Below are 16684 nucleotides of genomic sequence, written 5' to 3'. Positions count from 1 at the left end.
CTTATGGGTCATCAAGGCTCTTTTTGTTGGAAATATGCCCTAGAGGCAATAATAAAAGGATTATTATTATATTTCCTTGTTCATGATAATTGTCTTTTATTCATGCTATAATTGTGTTATCCGGAAATCGTAATACATGTGTGAATACATAGACACCAACATGTCCCTAGTAAGCCTCTAGTTGACTAGCTCGTTGATCAACAGATAGTCATGGTTTCCTGACTATGGACATTGGATGTCATTGATAACGAGATCACATCATTAGGAGAATGATGTGATGGACAAGACCCAATCCTAAACATAGCACAAGATCGTATAGTTCGTTTGCTAGAGTTTTTCCAATGTCAAGTATCTTTTCCTTAGACCATGAGATCGTGTAACTCCCGGATACCGTAGGAGTGCTTTGGGTGTACCAAACGTCAAAACGTAACTGGGTGACTATAAAGGTATACTATGGGTATCTCCGAAAGTGTCTGTTGGGTTGACACGGATCAAGACTGGGATTTGTCACTCCGTATGACGGAGAGGTATCTCTGGGCCCACTCGGTAATGCATCATCATAATGAGCTCAAAGTGACCAAGTGTCTGGTCACGGGATCATGCATTACGGTACGAGTAAAGTGACTTGCCGGTAACGAGATTGAACGAGGTATTGGGATACCGACGATCGAATCTCGGGCAAGTAACGTACCGATTGACAAAGGGAATTGTATACGGGGTTGCTTGAATCCTCGACATCGTGGTTCATCCGATGAGATCATCGAGGAGCATGTGGGAGCCAACATGGGTATCCAGATCCCGCTGTTGGCTATTGACCGGGGAGCCATCTCGGTCATGTCTACATGTCTCCCGAACCCGTAAGGTCTACATACTTAAGGTTCGGTGACGCTAGGGTTGTAGAGATATGAATATGCAGTAACCCAAAAGTTGTTCGGAGTCCCGGATGAGATCCCGGACGTCACGAGGAGTTTCGGAATGGTCCGGAGGTGAAGAATTATATATAGGAAGTGCAGTTTCGGCCATCGGGAAAGTTTCGGGGGTCACCGGTATTGTACCGGGACCATCGGAAGGGTCCCGGGGGTCCACCGGGTGGGGCCACCCATCCCGGAGGGCCCCATGGGCTAAAGTGGGGAGGGGAACCAGCCCATAGTGGGCTGGTGCACCCCCCTTGGCCCACCCCATGCGCCTAGGGTTGGGAACCCTAGGGTGGGGGGGCGCCCCACCTGGCTTGGGGGGGCACTCCACCCCTTGGCCGCCGCCCCCTAGGAGATCCCATCTCCTAGGGCCGGCGCCCCCCTAGGGGAGCCTATATAAAGGGGGGGGGAGGGGCAGCGGCACCCTTGACTCTTGGCGCCTCCCTCTCCCCTGCTACACCTCTCCCTCTCGCAGTAGAACGGCGAAGCCCTGCTGCGGTGACTCCTGCATCCACCACCACGCCGTCGTGCTGCTGGATCTTCATCAACCTCTCCTTCCCCCTTGCTGGATCAAGAAGGAGGAGACGTCACGCTGACCGTACGTGTGTTGAACGCGGAGGTGCCGTCCGTTCAGCGCTATGATCTCCTGTGATTTGGATCACGTCGAGTACGACTTCCTCATCCCCGTTCTTTGACCGCTTCCGCGCGTGATCTACAAAGGTATGTAGATGCAATCTGATCACTCGTTGCTAGATGAACTCATAGATGGATCTTGGTGAAACCGTAGGAAATTTTTTGTTTTCTGCAATGTTCACCAACAGTGGCATCATGAGCTAGGTCTATGCGTAGTTCTCTTTGCACGAGTAGAACACAATTTGTTGTGGGCGTAGATGTTGTCAACTTTCTTGCCGCTACTAGTCTTATTTTGCTTCAGCAGTATTGTGGGATGAAGCGGCCCGGACCAACCTTACACGTACGCTTACGTGAGACCGGTTCCACCGACTGACATGCACTAGTTGCATAAGGTGGCTGGCGGGTGTCTGTCTCTCCCACTTTAGTTGGAGGGATTCGATGAAAAGGGTCCTTATGAAGGGTAAATAGAAGTTGACAAATCATGTTGTGGCTTTCACGTAGGTAAGAAAACGTTCTTGCTAGAACCCTATTGCAGCCACGTAAAACTTGCAACAACAATTAGAGGACGTCTAACTTGTTTTTGCAGCAAGTGTTTTGTGATGTGATATGGCCAAAGTTGTGATGAATGATGAATGATATATATGTGATGTATGAGATGTTCATGCTATTGTAATAGGAATCACGACTTGCATGTCGATGAGTATGACAACCGACAGGAGCCATAGGAGTTGTCTTTATTTTTTGTATGACCTGCTTGTCATTGAGAAACGCCATGTAAATTACTTTACTTTATTGCTAAGCGTGTTAGCCATAGTAGTAGAAGTAATAGTTGGCGAGCAACTTCATGGAGACACGATGATGGAGATCATGGTGTCATGCCGGTGACAAGATGATCATGGAGCCCCAAGATGGAGATCAAAGGAGCTGTGTGATATTGGCCATATCATGTCACTATTATTATTTAATTGCATGTGATGTTTATCATGTTTTTGCATCTTGTTTACTTAGAACGACGGTAGTAAATAAGATGATCCCTCATAATAATTTCAAGAAAGTGTCCCCCCTAACTGTGCACCGTTGCGACAGTTCGTTGCTTTGAAGCACCACGTGATGATCGGGTGTGATAGATTCCAACGTTCACATACAACGGGTGTAAGACAGATTTACACATGCGTTGACTTGACGAGCCTAGCATGTACAGACATGGCCTCGGAACACAGAAGACCGAAAGGTCGAGCATGAGTCGTATAGAAGATACGATCAACATGAAGATGTTCACCGATGTTGGCTAGTCCGTCTCACGTGATGATCGGACACGGCCTAGTTAACTCAGATCATGTTATACTTAGATGACTGGAGGGATGTCTATCTGAGTGGGAGTTCATTGAATAATTTGATTTAGATGAACTTAATTATCATGAACTTAGTCTAAAATCTTTACAACATGTATTGTAGATCAAATGGCCAACGTTGTCCTCAACTTCAACGCGTTCCTAGAGAAAACCAAGCTGAAAGACGATGGCAACAACTATACGGACTGGGTCCGGAACCTGAGGATCATCCTCATAGCTGCCAAGAAAGATTATGTCCTACAAGCACCGCTAGGTGAAGCACCTGCTCTCCCTGTAGAACAAGACGTTATGAACGCTTGGCAGACACGTACCGATGATTACTCCCTCGTTCAGTGCGGCATGCTTTACAGCTTAGAGCCGGGGCTCCAAAAGCGTTTTGAGAGACACGGAGCATATGAGATGTTTGAAGAGCTGAAAATGGTTTTTCAAGCTCATGCCCGGGTCGAGAGATATGAAGTCTCTGACAAGTTCTTCAGCTGTAAGATGGAGGAAAATAGTTCTGTCAGTGAGCACATACTCACTATGTCTGGGTTACATAACCGCTTGACTCAGCTGGGAGTTAATCTCCCGGATGACGTGGTCATTGACAGAATCCTTCAGTCGCTTCCACCGAGCTACAAGAGCTTTGTGATGAACTTCAATATGCAGGGGATGGAAAAGACCATTCCTGAAGTATTTGCAATGCTGAAATCAGCAGAGGTAGAAGTCAAAAAGGAACATCAAGTGTTGATGGTGAATAAAACCACTAAGTTCAAGAAAGGCAAGGGTAAGAAGAACTTTAAGAAGGAAGGCAAGGGAGTTGCCGCGCCCGGCAAGCAAGCTGCCGGGAAGAAGCCAAAGAATGGACCCAAGCCCGAGACTGAGTGCTTTTATTGCAAGGAAAGTGGTCACTGGAAGCGGAACTGCCCCAAATACTTAGCGGACAAGAAGGCCGGCAAAACGAAAGGTATATGTGATATACATGTAATTGATGTGTACCTTACCAGTACTCGTAGTAGCTCCTGGGTATTTGATACCGGTGCAGTTGCTCACATTTGTAACTCAAAGCAGGAGCTGCGGAATAAGCGGAGACTGGCGAAGGACGAGGTGACGATGCGCGTCGGGAATGGTTCCAAGGTCGATGTGATCGCCGTCGGCACGCTACCTCTACATTTACCTACGGGATTAGTTTTGAACCTCAATAATTGTTATTTAATGCCAAGTTTGAGCATGAACATTGTATCAGGATCTCGTTTAATACGAGATGGCTACTCATTTAAATCCGAGAATAATGGTTGTTCTATTTATATGAGAGATATGTTTTATGGTCATGCTCCGATGGTGAATGGTTTATTCTTAATGAATCTCGAGTGTAATGCTACACATATTCATAGTGTGAGTACCAAAAGATGTAAGGTTGATAATGATAGTCCCACATACTTGTGGCACTGCCGCCTTGGTCACTAGGTGTCAAACGCATGAAGAAGCTCCATGTAGATGGACTTTTAGAGTCTCTTGATTACGAATCATTTGACACGTGCGAACCATGCCTCATGGGTAAAATGACCAAGACTCCGTTCTCAGGAACAATGGAGCGAGCAACCAACTTATTGGAAATCATACATACTGATGTGTGCGGTCCAATGAGTGTTGAGACTCGCGGTGGTTATCGTCATGTTCTCACCCTCACTGATGACTTGAGTAGATATGGGTATGTCTACTTAATGAAACACAAGTCTGAGACCTTTGAAAGGTTCAAGGAATTTCAGAGTGAGGTTGAGAATCAACGTGACAGGAAAATCAAGTTCTTGCGATCAGATCATGGAGGAGAATACTTGAGTCACGAATTTGGCACACACTTAAGAAAAAGTGGAATAGTTTCACAACTCACGCCGCCTGGAACACCTCAGCGTAATGGTGTGTCCGAACGTCGTAATCGCACTCTGTTAGATATGGTGCGATCTATGATGTCTCTTACCGATTTACCACTATCATTTTGGGGCTATGCTTTAGAGACTGCCGCATTCACTTTAAATAGGGCTTCGTCGAAATCCGTTGAGACGACACCGTATGAATTATGGTTTGGGAAGAAACCTAAGCTGTCGTTTCTAAAAGTTTGGGGATGTGATGCTTATGTCAAGAAACTTCAACCTGAAAAGCTCGAACCCAAGTCGGAAAAATGCGTCTTCATAGGATACCCTAAAGAAACTATTGGGTATACCTTCTACCTCAGATCCGAAGGCAAGATCTTTGTTGCCAAGAATGGATCCTTTCTAGAGAAGGAGTTTCTCTTGAAAGAAGTAAGTGGTAGGAAAGTAGAACTTGATGAAGTATTACCTCTTGAACCGGAAAATGGCGCAACTCAAGAAAATGTTCCTGAGGTGCCTGCACCGACTAGAGAGGAAGTTAATGATGATGATCATGAAACTTCAGATCAAGTTGCTACTGAACTTCGTAGGTCCACAAGGACACGTTCCGCACCAGAGTGGTACGGCAACCCTGTCTTGGAAATCATGTTGTTAGAAAACGGTGAACCTTCGAACTATGAAGAAGCGATGGCGGGCCTGGATTCCGACAAATGGCTGGAAGCCATGAAATCCGAGATAGGATCCATGTATGAAAACGAAGTATGGACTTTGACTGACTTGCCCGTTGAGCAGCGAGCCACAGAAAATAAATGGATCTTTAAAAAGAAGACATACGCGGATGGTAATGTGACCATCTATAAAGCTCGGCTTGTCGCTAAGGGTTATCGACAAGTTCAAGGGGTTGACTACGATGAGACTTTCTCACCGGTAGCGAAGCTGAAGTCCGTCCGAATCATGTTAGAAATTGCCGCATTCTATGATTATGAGATGTGGAAAATGGACGTCAAAACGACATTCCTTAATGGTTTCCTTAAGGAAGAATTGTATATGATGCAGCCGGAAGGTTTTGTCGATCCTAAGAATGCTGACAAGGTGTGCAAGCTCCAACGCTCGATTTATGGGCTGGTGCAAGCATCTCGGAGTTGGAACATTCGCTTTGATGAGATGATCAAAGCGTTTGGGTTTATGCAGACTTATGGAGAAGCCTGCGTTTACAAGAAAGTGAGTGGGAGCTCTGTAGCATTTCTCATATTATATGTAGATGACATACTTTTGATGGGAAATGATATAGAGCTTTTGGACAGCATTAAGGCCTACTTGAATAAGAGTTTTCCAATGAAGGACCTTGGAGAAGCTGCTTATATATTAGGCATCAAGATCTATAGAGATAGATCAAGACGCCTCATAGGTCTTTCACAAAGCACATACCTTGATAAGATATTGAAGAAGTTCAATATGGATCAGTCTAAGAAGGGGTTCTTGCCTGTGTTGCAAGGTGTGAAATTGAGCTCAGCTCAATGTCCGACCACGACAGAAGATATAGAAGAGATGAGTGTCATCCCCTATGCCTCAGCCATAGGTTCTATTATGTATGCCATGCTGTGTACCAGACCTGATGTAAACCTTGCCGTAAGTTTGGTAGGTAGGTACCAAAGTAATCCCGGAAAGGAACACTAGACAACGGTCAAGAATATCCTGAAGTACCTGAAAAGGACTAAGGAAATGTTTCTCGTTTATGGAGGTGACGAAGAGCTCGTCGTAAAGGGTTACGTCGACGCTAGCTTCGACACAGATCTAGCACTACGGCAGACTCTGACACACAACCGATACGTACACTTACTTGAATGTGATGGTAGCGATTGGTTCACTCTTGGGTGGCACCCTCGAGCTGAGTTGGATGGAGGCCAACGAATGGCCGGACGTGGCCGAGCCGATCTACTATTGTGAACGCGATAACTCTACATGGCACGCTGTCTGCAGAGGAGACAAGGTGGTTGTGTACCACAGACCACGACTGCATCAAATGGTAAATGCGACTTTTCGAGTGATGAGTATGTTACAGTGCGCACCCGACCCAGCGAGCCTCACTACCAAGCTGTTCAAAGCGAGCGCGCCGATCAGCGGGGCTCAGAGAGATCTCAGCAGCTCTCTGATGACAATACATCTATGAGCTAATTGCACTTACTCAGGCCCGAGGAGGAAGCCATCTCGCATCAAGAGCCTGGGCACGTAATGCGACAGTCGCCGACTACTATCCAAACTCCTATTCGCTGACGGAAAGATCGTTACACTAACAGTGGAGTGATGAGACCTAAGTATATATTTGTGTGTTAGTACAAGTACATACAGGCACTGGAATGTCCGCGCACAGATTCTCGTTTGACATAATTAACGATCTACCTTTCTCTCAGCTGTGGCAAAAACAGTGAAGATCACCACGTCAGGAGAGTTTATCTGTATCGCCTATTACATGCTAGCTCATCGCAACTAAATGATTGACTCTAGGTGCGGGCATCACCGGTGGAGGTCAGACGTTAGTGACAACCCATAGCTCTCTAGTAGTGCAATATAGATACGAAGAGGGATTATATGATTTATAGACTTCTCCGATGTCTATTGTTTCATGTGGATATATGATGTGCGTTAATCCATTAGCAACGCTGAGCTATACAATGTTTATGCGATCGTATACCCTAGTAGACGGACAACTGTAAGATCATTGTGTGTGCATATGACCATAGCAAACCACCCGCACAGATCATAGTAATCCATCTAGAGACTATAGAGCGGTGCAGGAATTGAGACTATTGTCTCAACTCCGATCACTTATTTGAGAGAGTGACGTAGCTATTGCATGGAGAATCACATATGATCAACAGATCATGTGCATAGAGGAGAGTGATCACGTAATATCAGTTAGGAAGAATCATGTGATCCTAGTCAGAAGACAAGACCGCAATCTAAACAAGCACATCCAGATCGTATACTTCCAATTAATCGTGAATTCGGATAGATGTTATGTCACTCATGTCAGTATCTTTATCACTTACACCATTCGAGAGACTCTAGATCCGCCAACTCCCGTGAGATAACTCGTTTAAGGTGCGAATGTCTCATTTCGCGTGTACTCAATAACACACAGACGTAACTGGGAGATGATGAAATAGAATGAGTACGCTTAATATACATCGCCGTGAAGAGTCTGATATGATGGTTCGCTCGACACCAATGAGTATGAAAACTAGAGATGGGGATCTATGCTCCTATAAGTAGCACTGAGTAATGCATACAGGAGACGGTATCCTCGAGCATGGACACACCGCACATCGTAATCACGAGAGTGCATCATCATACCTCATGAGAAGCTACAAAGTGATAGATCTAGTGTCGATAGAGCCAGAGAAGCAGAGGATCATGCGCATCTGACAGGTAGTGCAAAAGAACGTCAGATAACTGACCATTGCGCTGTCGATTCTTTGTCATCACAGCCATATGGAGAGTATCGAGAACTCACGGCTCATTGGGTGATACGACACATCATGATCGAACAGTCTACCAGGACAACTAAGTACCATGAAGACAAAGAGGAAAGTATATGTGCGTGGATTTAGCTATGGAAGTCCTCGACACACAAGCTTCAGTAAGACACTCCGTCTGACTGCCTGTGATGTCGCTCTGATCCATCAGCAGAGTCGTCATCGTCGATTTGGAGGATCATCGCGAGAGAATGAGTTCGTGTCCACATGTGGGATCATCGCGTCTGCTGCAGGCATTGATATAGAGACCATGAGATATGCATGCGCATCGGTCATTCTATCATGTCTCTCCGAAGACGGCCCGTAATGGCGATTCACAGACTTCTCATACGGTGATGGTGGTGACTCTGTGTGGTGAAGAGATATGATTATTGACATCGTACCGACGACTAGCGCTCTATGTGCGTGGATGACGTTCTTCTCCACGCGAAGGAGATCACCTGGACGTACGTGAAAGGAAGTCTCGGGAGATCGGAGATCCGTTGTGAGCGTGTAGCATATATTATATTATACAGTTCAATAGTTGCAGTATGGTCGGGCATCGGAGCAAAGGTCTCGGAGGGTCACAGGTAAGGCGAAATATTGGCATACCTGGAGTGTAGCCAACATGAGCCCGGACACGGGATCGTCCCAGTGGGGATCTCACATCGTGGGCCGGCCGACACCCTATCCACCCTGGAGCGTGCCGCACCATGGGACTAAATAGAAGGAGGCGAGTTGGGCAACTAGGCCAGATAGTGAGCCGCCTTGGTGGCACTCGCACTGTGTCAGCACCCCATGCGTCCGTTACCTGTGGACAGACCATACGGCGTGGCACCGAGAGTTGAGCCACGGCTGGCGCTCTGCAGGGCGTCAACATGTTCACGGTTGGCCCGCGTGGCTCGACTCCAGACACCTTGGTCTTGTGTGTGCCACTCACTACGATGTTTGGCGAGGCTCGCGTGCGTCTTCTTCTCCACTAAGGGATCCGCACTCCCATCTCCTGAGCTCGGTCATGAAGCCGGCGCGAGACACTCCGCTTAGCGGAAGAGCTTGAGAGTTATATATATCATAGTTCCGGTCTTGTAGGTGAGGGAGCGGAGGCTCGCCACCCTTTGGCACTCTTGCGCCTCGCTAAAGCTAACTCCCACTACTCAAGTAGAGAGCACATACATGTAAGCTCTATGCGCTGTAGCATGACCATGCAGTGCATAATGCACTCAGTCGGCCGTGACACGCTCACATGCCATCACACCTTCAGCCAGACCGCCCGTCAGTTAAGCTGCATGGAGGTCTATTCATCTCCAACCTCAACCTATTTCACTCAACCGCTTTGATCCAATGGGAGACGTCATCAAGCAAGGACACACGTACGAGCGGGTCGACTACGTGTGTTGAGACCAATAGACCGTCAGCTTTCGGTATCGCCAGGCCTAGGTATCGCGGTGATATTTGAGATCGCACATGTCAGAGTACCGGGACTTTACCTCATACGCGCCGGGTTCTGTTCGCACGCTCTCCACGGGTGAGATCTACAAGAGCGTATGTGTTGATACATGCCAATCCGACATAACTTTGGATCACTGTCGTGCTAGCTCGGCAATTGAACTCATAGCAGATGGATCGCACATCCTGGTCGAATACCGAGTGAAAATTTTTGTTATTCACTTGAGCAGACTCCAAAGCATTACACTTCTTCTGGCACCTTAGGCAATGAGTTATGCCAGGAAGGTCGATGAGTGAAGCGCATCTTGGGTAAATGGTTGGCACGCAATTGTAACTCACGGTATCATACGAATGTATTATAATATGACTATGGAAATTTATTGTCGAGCTTCGTAATATGGAAATAGCACATACACTCCTTTTGAGGGTTCTGCTAGGTATGAACTTTCAGAAAAGGCTCACTCACCGGAACCACAGTAAGAAGTGCGTCTCATCTTCTCCAGTGACCGACAATTAGAACAGTCATAAGCACAGACTGTGAGTGATTTGAACGATCACTAATAAGATATCTAACAGAGTCTTCGGGTATTGAGAATAGCTAGATAGAAACAGACTGCTTCAAAATATCGCCTTATCGGCAGCGGGAGTGTAACGCGAAAGATCTCACCTGAAATCACATCTGATATACTACCTAGAAGATGAATTTGCTGAACACACTTCTAAGCTATACCAGGTTTACCCCGTGCGATGAGTCTTACAGAAAATTAGGTGTTTCTCTGTGTACACTATCATGTGGAAACGAGTCTATTGTGACATGGTCATTCAAGAGTTCATGGTGAGTACATAACAGTCGGCATATCAGCTATCGGAAACTTGGACTCGAGATTGACAGATATCTCAGTGACTAAAAACATAGAGACTATGCGAAGGTCAATCTTACTTGCGACCGTGCACTCATAAGGAAGTCGGAATTCAGTGATTACATATAGTCGATAATTGTGTGAGGCCTTGGTGTCACGGAGAAATAGTATCACGTCTTTAGCCTGCGGCGCGGCAGGCGGGGCAGGAGCGAGCGAGGGGGCATTCAATGTTCATACTATTCATTGCTTTGTCACGCAATCACTAAGAGCTTTCAAGGAGAAATTATCATTCAGAGAAATTGTTTATGCGCGCTCGGTTTCTCTTGAGTCACGATCCAATGTATTCTATAGGAGTTCATGCTTGACTTTCATCTTGTCTTGTACTAGTGTCTCCTGTAATGAAGAGACACATGATTACGAATTCTGGTGCAGGACATCTTCCGACAGAAGAGACTCGTTAGAATGCAACTCTGGAGAGATTCGGGTACATTTGCGATCTTGAGGAGACAGTCTGTGTTAGCAGAGTCTATGAGAGCGAGACTTAAGTTTGATTAGTGTAAATCATCTCTTTCATGCGAATTCAGCACAAGGACACGAACACACGTTTGAACCCAGTTAAGCATACGAAAGTACTATGAGACCTGTGGACTTCTGACGATATACGCGCACCAAACTCCTGCGATTGATGGAAAGTACATTTATGACTGACTTAGATCGATATCGTTGATGGGCTACATCTCCGCCTAAAGAGCTCAATGAGAGTATAATACACGACATATTAGAAAGATACAAGGTATTACATACGCGACAGCCGGCTCTATGGTAGCGAGAGATAGGTAGAAACTACGTTCATTACAATGTGTGAGTTGTTACTGGTCTGGTTCCTTATACATTACTTGCTATACTATGGCAAAAAAAGACACCGTCTCATCATAGATAAGAAGAACATAGCATCATAAAAGTTTTCATCATGGTGAGTCGAATTTAAGAGAGTAACACAGAGTTCATAAACCTTAGCTCCAGACGATACATCAATATACTAAGTAGAACCCACTGGATTGAAATATAGACGCGCATAGTTATTTTACTACTATATGAAGTCTCAGCTAGAACATTGCTCTAAACTACCTTCGATGCAAAACGATAGAGAACATAGACAGTGTATGTTGTCGGCACATATGTCACCAGATGTTCTCATGGAGACATAAAGATGGAAGACACGACCATCACTTCTCGACGTCACTCTAAGGTGGTTATGTGACATAGGTAAGTCTGATTAATAGTGCTGACCTATAAAAGGGTCAAGTAACACTTCTTATGCGAAGTTGATTATAAGAGAAATATGAAGGAACAAGATGCATTAAACGAGAGAGAATGAAGAAGACATACAAAGTGTGAAGACATTTAGACACATAGAGACACCTCATTCACACTAGGAGACCACTGGTAGATTGATAGTAGCGAAGGATGTTAGGTGAAGGAGTCTTCTGTGGCGCAAATGAGTCAAAGACATGGATACACCCACGTAGTACTTTCTACTCTACGGTGCTGGTATCTCCAGACAGATGATGTTTCGTCCGCATTAGATCTCATAGCAGGTAGGATGCCACTCTTCTGTGACCAGGCTGAGAGTTTGGACTGCCGCTAGACATAGAGTTGTGACGAGAAGACAGAGCACAGTATAAGAGTGTAGCTTTTGAGGATGATGAGTATCAGTCATGTGAAGATATTGTATCACAACAGAGTATTCACGCTAAGACACACCACGCTCATGAAGAAAGAGATTCGAATATATAAGCCTGATCTAATCGAAGCCTTGCGCTCTATGGCGGATGTCACGCGTTGTACCTATTCGAGTTCCTCTATAGACCACAGATATTGGCTAGAAGCCATGGGAATAGATTAGATCACTGCATATGCATGAAAGAATGAAATAGACTAGACGCATGTTTAGTCGTATGTCGAACACACGCTGAGTGGCCATCTGCTATTACAGTACAGCTAATTTGCCTATACGTCGCCGAGAAGGCACTACTCGGTAGTCTAACGGCATCCTTCATGACCTGAAACAAAGCGAGTGTGATCATACGGTCGCATGTTTAGAAGTCTCAATAACACAGTTGCCATGACACTCTCTGAAATTTCGCGTAGTCGTCGAGTGAAGAAGCAAGAGATTATTGGAAAGACGAAGATATAAGTGAAGCTCTACTGAGAGAGAAGTCACCGAAGTCTGCCATAGTGCGAACACTACTCCTGTGTGAAGACTCTAACGGCAGTTTCAGTCCACTCTGCACCTGCAGGAAACCAAGATTAACTATCCAGAATCTGATGCTCCATAAGAACAAGGACGGTTGTGTTGGATTATACCTACATCGCGTTAAATCGGCCGCTTAGAGATGAAGGAGGGTGAGAAAGAACCGAGAGAGTATATAATAACGATTGCATAGAGCAGGTGATAGTAATAATGCGTATAGTCGCTGACCTTACAGATATACAAAATGAAGAGTAAAGAAGATCCGTCGTTCAGATTGGGAGTGTCTCTTACGATATAAGCAAGCTGTACGGTCTATCTAAACTATTAGTATACAAACTAGCACGCCACTAATGAGAAGGACATAAGAACAATCGAACTTAATGTGCCAGCCACATAAAGAACTTAGCGTGTAACATAGGGAGTATGAGATTCGGTAATCGATTTAGAAAATTAAAACAAAGCAGGCACGTAGAAAAGAGACTCACATCTCTCCTCTGACTGTGCTTTTATATTAAGTATCGAAATGCTCGAGATAGAGCACTTTGTGAGCGAAGCACACACATTTTCTCTTGCTTCTGTGATCGGAATTGCATCGGTCTAAATTCAACTCACAAATAACTGCGTCTTTCTTCAAAGCACCACTAGATACACAGAAAAGACAACGGTCTTAATTGTATGCTGTGATCGCTAGTTGGCAAGTATGATGCTTATACGATAGAATGCGATGCGGGTCTATGGGTGAGAGTTTTCATAATTGGCAATGCACAGCACACAACTACCAGTCAATCGATATGGTACTTGAATGGCTCACTATGCATCTCCTGACACATTCTAATGGGTAGGAAGAGAATCTCGAGATGATGACTAGGTTTCATAGAGTACGTGTCCGTATTGATGGGGCGAGTACGTCTATTGATGATGCAGCTTATATGCAATCCTTGGAACTACTATGGACTGACAGTAAGAATTGTGAGGCTCACACATAATCTGCCTCTGTTATCTTACTGCAGAATTCCGGAGAATAACTACTTTTGCAGCTTGGTCAATCTAACGGCTCTCATGGAAGAGGATAATTTCGTTGAAGTTTACGGACAAGAAGTACTGAATGGAGTGTTATTGACGAGGAGGTGGACAAAGCTAAGATTGATGCAATTGAGAAAATGCCATGTCCTAAATATATCAAAGGTATTCGTAGTTTCTTCGGCCATGATGGTTTCTATAAGAGGTTTATTAAAGACTTTTCTAAAATTTCAAGGCCTCTTATAAATCTTTTGCAAAAGGATATTCCATTTGTTTTTTATGATGATTGTTTAGAAGCCTTTGAAGCACTCAAGAAAGCCTTAATTTCTGCACCTATTGTTAAAACCTAATTGGAACCTGCCTTTTTGAAATTATCTGTGATGCTAGTGATTATGCTGTTGGTGCTGTTCTAGGATAAAAGGTTGATAAGAAACTGAATGTTATTCATTATGCTAGTAAAACTCTAGATAGTGCTCAACAAAATTATGCTACTACTGAAAAAGAATTTCTAGCAGTGGTGTTTGCTTGTGATAAATTCATATCTTACATTGTTGATTCTAAAGTTGTTTTTCACACTGATCATGCTGCTATAAAATATCTTATGGAAAAGAAAGATGGTAAACCTAGACTCATTAGGTGGGTTCTCTTGCTACAAGAATTTGATTTGCATATCATTGATAGAAAATGAGCGGAGGACCCCGTAGCTGATAACTTGTCTAGGCTTGAAAATAATCTTGATGACCCACAACCTATTAATGATAGTTTTCCCGACGAGCAATTAGCTGCAATAAATGTTTATAATAGTAGACCTTGGTATACTAACTATGCTAATTATATTGTTGATAAATACATACCCTCTAGCTTTACATACCAACAAAAGAAAAAAATTCTTCTATGATTTAAGACACTACTTTTGGGATGACCCACATATTTATAAAGGAGTAGATGGTATTATTAGACGTTGTGTACCTGAGTATGAACTTGGATAAATGCTATGGAAATGTCACTCCGAAGCTTATGGAGGACATCATGCGGGAGACAAAACTACTCACAAGGTATTGCAATCTGGGTTTTATTGACGTACTCTCTTCAGGGATGCTCGTAAGTTTGTCTCATCTTGTGATGAATGTCGAAGAATAGGTAATATCGGTAAGCGTCAAGAAATGCCTATGAATTATTCACTTGTTGTTTGGGGTTTTCATTACATGGGACCTTTTCCTTCCTCTAATGGGTATACTCATATTTTGGTTGCTGTTGATTATGTTACTAAGTGGGTAGAAGCTACTCCAACTAGTAGTGCCGATCACAACACCTCTATTAAAATGCTTAAGGAAGTTATTTTCCCAAGGTTTGGAGTCCCTAGATATTTAATGACTGATGGTGGTTCACACTTTATTCATGGTGCTTTCTGTAAAATGCTTGCCAAGTATGATGTTAACCATAGAATTGCATCACCATATCATCCTCAGTCTAGTGGTCAAGTTGAACTTAACAATAGAGAAATAAAATTAATTTTACAAAATACTGTCAATAGGTCCCGGAAGAATTAGTCTAAGAAATTAGATGATGCACTTTGGGCTTATAGAACAACATATAAAAATCGTATGGGTATGTCTCCTTATAAAATGGTTTATGGAAAATCTTGTCATTTGCCTCTTGAGTTAGAACATAAAGCGTATTGGGCAATTAAAGAACCCAACTATGATTTCAAACTTGTTGGTGAAAAGAGGTTATTTGATATTAGCTCACTAGATGAATGGAGAGCTCAAGCTTATGAAAATGCCAAGTTATTTAAAGAAAAAGTTAAAATATGGCATGATAAAATAATTCAAAAGCGTGAATTCAAAGTCGGAGAACATGTTCTTTTGTACAACTCTTGTTTTAGATTCTTTGCAGGAAAACTCCTCTCTAAATGGGAAGGACCCTATGATATCGAGGAGGTTTATCGATCTGGAGCTATGAAAATAAATAATGCCAAAAGTACTAACCCTAAGGTCATCAATGGGCAATGAATAAAACATTATATCTCAGGTACACCCATTAATGTTGAAAACAATATTATCCAAACTATAGCACCAGAAGAACACATAAAAAGGAACCTTCTGGAACACTCCAGAATCGTGAAAAAGAGGAGGTACGTGATATAGTAAGTAAACGGACTCCGAAAAATCCGCAAAAATATTTTTTTCCAGCTTTGGAATATTTAAAAATTAGGAAAATAAGAAACTACCAGGAAGGTGACCCTCGTGGGCACAAGACACCGCCAGGCGCGCCCAGGTGGGTTGTGCCCACCTCGGGTACCTTCCGGACTCCGTTTTTATTCCGTTTGCTTGTTTCCCAAGATAAAAAATCTTTATATACCCCCCGAACCTATTGACCACCGTATCACGGAGAAATCTTCTGTTTTCTTTTCTTGCTATTTTCGGTCAGATCTGTTGAGCCACGCATCATGTCTTCTTCTTCCTCCAACAACGTGGAAGAGGATGCTTGGTTGATGAAGATCGAGCTGAAGAGAGAAGAGCCCATAGAAGCCTTCAAAGGGGACAAGAGCAAGGATGCTACCGGAGATCAAGCGTCGGTGGTTGAGCAGGCCTGGCCTGCCGAGGAAAAATAAGAAATCCTTAAACCTTACTATGATCATCTCACCCCCACCGAGATCGAAGCCTTTCGGGTCATCGAAACGGTTCATGTGCAAAATAAATATCTCACCCGTGAAAATATTCTGTTGCAAGAGCACATCATCGTCCTCCGGAGCGTCATTCGTAGATTGGAGAATCTCTTGATCGTGAAGGACAAGATCGCTACCACTACATCATCACCACCTCCTTCTTCATCACCAAAAG

This window comes from Triticum urartu, chromosome 3, assembly GCF_003073215.2.
Source record: "Triticum urartu cultivar G1812 chromosome 3, Tu2.1, whole genome shotgun sequence".
NCBI classification, from domain to species: Eukaryota; Viridiplantae; Streptophyta; class Magnoliopsida; order Poales; family Poaceae; genus Triticum; species Triticum urartu.
The sequence above is the reverse complement of the archived record's forward strand: the minus strand, read 5'-3'. Positions refer to the sequence as shown.